Raw genomic sequence first — 5,200 nt, 5'->3', positions numbered from 1 at the left:
ACAGTTGATGGACAGAATGTAGAACAATGTCATACATTCACCCCAGTACAAGGATCTGGGCCTAAATCCATCGTTTTTTTACACTCCACACCACCCTGGGTTAGACACTGGCTATATGCAAATCAGCTCTGACCCTGTGCCTCATGGGAACAGTCCAGTCCGAACTACCAAGCCATGTCTTTCCCAGACTGGAATCAAGCATCCAAGGACCGGTTTCAGGCTATCAGCCTTCATCAGCCTGGATAGCTTGACTCCAGTGGTGTGGAGAGCCTGGGACTCACGTCTGAGTATACCCAGCCCACTCGGGGTAAAAATTGCAAAAAACACAGTTGATTGAAAGAATGTAGAACAATGTCATACATTCACCCCAGTACAAGGATCTGGGCCTAAATCCATCGTTTTTTTGCACTCCACACCACCCTGGGTTAGACACTGGCTATATGCAAATCAGCTCTGACCCTGTGCCTCATGGGAACAGTCCAGTCCGAACTACCAAGCCATGTCTTTCCCAGACCGGAATCAAGCATCCAAGGACCGGTTTCTGGCTATCAGCCTTCATCAGCCTGGATAGCTTGACTCCAGTGGTGTGGAGAGCCTGGGACTCACGTCTGAGTATACCCAGCCCACTCGGGGGTAAAAATTGCAAAAAACACAGTTGATGGACAGAATGTAGGACAATGTCATACATTCACCCCAGTACAAGGATCTGGGTCTAAATCCATCGTTTTTTTGCACTCCACACCACCCTGGGTTAGACACTGGCTATATGCAAATCAGCTCTGACCCTGTGCCTCATGGGAACAGTCCAGTCCGAACTACCAAGCCATGTCTTTCCCAGACCGGAATCAAGCATCCAAGGACCGGTTTCTGGCTATCAGCCTTCATCAGCCTGGATAGCTTGACTCCAGTGGTGTGGAGAGCCTGGGACTCACATCTGAGTATATACCCAGCCCACTCGGGGTAAAAATTGCAAAAAACACAGTTGATGGACAGAATGTAGAACAATGTCATACATTCACCCCAGTACAAGGATCTGGGCCTAAATCCATCGTTTTTTTGCACTCCACACCACCCTGGGTTAGACACTGGCTATATGCAAATCAGCTCTGACCCTATGCCTCATGGGAACAGTCCAGTCCGAACTACCAAGCCATGTCTTTCCCAGACCGGAATCAAGCATCCAAGCACCGGTTTCTGGCTATCAGCCTTCATCAGCCTGGATAGCTTGACTCCAGTGGTGTGGAGAGCCTGGGACTCACGTGTGAGTATACCCATCCCACTCGGGGTAAAAATTACAAAAAACACAGTTGATGGACAGAATGTAGAACAATGTCATACATTCACCCCAGTACAAGGATCTGGGCCTAAATCCATCGTTTTTTTGCACTCCACACCACCCTGGATTAGACACTGGCTATATGCAAATCAGCTCTGACCCAGTGCCTCATGGGAACAGTCCAGTCCGAACTACCAAGCCATGTCTTTCCCAGACCGGAATCAAGCATCCAAGGACCGGTTTCTGCCTATCAGCCTTCATCAGCCTGGATAACTTGACTCCAGTGGTGTGGAGAGCCTGGGACTCACGTCTGAGTATACCCAGCCCACTCGGGGTAAAAATTGAAAAAAACACAGTTTGAGGACAGAATGTAGAACAATGTCATACATTCACCCCAGTACAAGGATCTGGGCCTAAATCCATTGTTTTTTTACACTCCACACCACCCTGGGTTAGACACTGGCTATATGCAAATCAGCTCTGACCCTGTGCCTCATGGGAACAGTCCAGTCCGAACTACCAAGCGATGTCTTTCCCAGACTAGAATCAAGCATCCAAGGACCGGTTTCTGGCTATCAGCCTTCATCAGCCTGGATAGCTTGACTCCAGTGGTGTGGAGAGCCTGGGACTCACGTCTGAGTATACCCAGCCCACTCGGGGTAAAAATTGCAAAAAACACAGTTGATGGACAGAATGTAGAACAATGTCATACATTCACCCCAGTACAAGGATCTGGGCCTAAATCCATCGTTTTTTTGCACTCCACACCACCCTGGATTAGACACTGGCTATATGCAAATCAGCTCTGACCCAGTGCCTCATGGGAACAGTCCAGTCCGAACTACCAAGCCATGTCTTTCCCAGACCGGAATCAAGCATCCAAGGACCGGTTTCTGGCTATCAGCCTTCATCAGCCTGGATAACTTGACTCCAGTGGTGTGGAGAGCCTCGGACTCAATTCTGAGTATACCCAGCCCACTCGGGGTAAAAATTGCAAAAAACACAGTTGATGGACAGAATGTAGAACAATGTCATACATTCACCCCAGTACAAGGATCTGGGCCTAAATCCATCGTTTTTTTACACTCCACACCACCCTGGGTTAGACACTGGCTATATGCAAATCAGCTCTGACCCTGTGCCTCATGGGAACAGTCCAGTCCGAACTACCAAGCCATGTCTTTCCCAGACTGGAATCAAGCATCCAAGGACCGGTTTCTGGCTATCAGCCTTCATCAGCCTGGATAGCTTGACTCCAGTGGTGTGGAGAGCCTGGGACTCACGTCTGAGTATACCCAGCCCACTCGGGGTAAAAATAGCAAAAAACACAGTTGATGGAAAGAATGTAGAACAATGTCATACATTCACCCCAGTACAAGGATCTGGGCCTAAATCCACAATTGTTGCACTCCACACCACCCTGGGTTAGACACTGGCTATATGCAAATCAGCTCTGACCCTGTGCCTCATGGGAACAGTCCAGTCCGAACTACCAAGCCATGTCTTTCCCAGACCGGAATCAAGCATCCAAGGACCGGTTTCTGGCTATCAGCCTTCATCAGCCTGGATAGCTTGACTCCAGTGGTGTGGAGAGCCTGGGACTCACGTCTGAGTATACCCAGCCTACTCGGGGGTAAAAATTGCAAAAAACACAGTTGATGGACAGAATGTAGGACAATGTCATACATTCACCCCAGTACAAGGATCTGGGCCTAAATCCATCGGTTTTTTGCACTCCACACCACCCTGGGTTAGACACTGGCTATATGCAAATCCGCTCTGACCCTGTGCCTCATGGGAACAGTCCAGTCCGAACTACCAAGCGATGTCTTTCCCAGACTAGAATCAAGCATCCAAGGACCGGTTTCTGGCTATCAGCCTTCATCAGCCTGGATAGCTTGACTCCAGTGGTGTGGAGAGCCTGGGACTCACGTCTGAGTATACCCAGCCCACTTGGGGTAAAAATTGCAAAAAACACAGTTGATGGAAAGAATGTAGAACAATGTCATACATTCACCCCAGTACAAGGATCTGGGCCTAAATCCATCATTTTTTTGCACTCCACACCACCCTGGGTTAGACACTGGCTATATGCAAATCAGCTCTGACCCTGTGCCTCATGGGAACAGTCCAGTCCGAACTACCAAGCCATGTCTTTCCCAGACCGGAATCAAGCATCCAAGGACTGGTTTCTGGCTATCAGCCTTCATCAGCCTGGATAGCTTGACTCCAGTGGTGTGGAGAGCCTGGGACTCACGTCTGAGTATACCCAGCCCACTTGGGGGTAAAAATTGCAAAAAACACAGTTGATGGACAGAATGTAGGACAATGTCATACATTCACCCCAGTACAAGGATCTGGGCCTAAATCCATCGTTTTTTTTGCACTCCACACCACCCTGGGTTAGACACTGGCTATATGCAAATCAGCTCTGACCCTGTGCCTCATGGGAACAGTCCAGTCCGAACTACCAAGCCATGTCATTCCCAGACCGGAATCAAGCATCCAAGGACCGGTTTCTTGCTATCAGCCTTCATCAGCCTGGATAGCTTGACGCCAGTGGTGTGGAGAGCCTGGGACTCACGTCTGTGTATACCCAGCCCACTCGGGGTAAAAATTGCAAAAAACACAGTTGATGGACAGAATGTAGAACAATGTCATACATTCAACCCAGTACAGGGATCTGGGCCTAAATCCATTGTTTTTTTGCACTCCACACCACCCTGGGTTGGACACTGGCTATATGCAAATCAGCTCTGACCCTGTGCCTCATGCGAACAGTCCAGTCCGAACTACCAAGCCATGTCTTTCCCAGACCGGAATCAAGCATCCAAGGATCGGTTTCTGGCTATCAGCCTTCATCAGCCTGGATAGCTTGACTCCAGTGGTGTGGAGAGCCTGGGACTCACGCCTGAGTATACCCAGCCCACTCGGGGTAAAAATTGCAAAAAACACAGTTGATGGACAGAATGTAGAACAATGTCATACATTCACCCCAGTACAAGGATCTGTGCCTAAATCCATCGTTTTTTTGCACTCCACACCACCCTGGGTTAGACACTGGCTATATGCAAATCAGCTCTGACCCTGTGCCTCATGGGAACAGTCCAGTCCGAACTACCAAGCCATGTCTTTCCCAGACCGGAATCAAGCAGCCAAGGACCGGTTTCTGGCTATCAGCCTTCATCAGCCTGGATAGCTTGACTCCAGTGGTGTGGAGAGCCTGGGACTCACGTCTGAGTATACCCAGCCCACTCGGGGTAGAAATTGCAAAAAACACAGTTGATGGACAGAATGTAGGACAATGTCATACATTCACCCCAGTACAAGGATCTGGGCCTAAATCCATCGTTTTTTTGCACTCCACACCACCCTGGGTTAGACACTGGCTATATGCAAATCAGCTCTGACCCTGTGCCTCATGGGAACAGTCCAGTCCGAACTACCAAGCCATGTCATTCCCAGACCGGAATCAAGCATCCAAGGACCGGTTTCTTGCTATCAGCCTTCATCAGCCTGGATAGCTTGACTCCAGTGGTGTGGAGAGCCTGGGACTCACGTCTGTGTATACCCAGCCCACTCAGGGTAAAAATTGCAAAAAACACAGTTGATGGACAGAATGTAGAACAATGTCATACATTCAACCCAGTACAAGGATCTGGGCCTAAATCCATTGTTTTTTTGCACTCCACACCACCCTGGGTTGGACACTGGCTATATGCAAATCAGCTCTGACCCTGTGCCTCATGGGAACAGTCCAGTCCGAACTACCAAGCCATGTCTTTCCCAGACCGGAATCAAGCATCCAAGGACCGGTTTCTGGCTATCAGCCTTCATCAGCCTGGATAGCTTGACTCCAGTGGTGTGGAGAGCCTGGGACTCACGTCTGAGTATACCCAGCCTACTCGGGGGTAAAAATTGCAA

Source organism: Lissotriton helveticus, chromosome 4_1 (genome assembly GCF_964261635.1).
Source record: "Lissotriton helveticus chromosome 4_1, aLisHel1.1, whole genome shotgun sequence".
NCBI lineage: Eukaryota > Metazoa > Chordata > Amphibia > Caudata > Salamandridae > Lissotriton > Lissotriton helveticus.
This window is presented reverse-complemented; position numbering follows the sequence as displayed.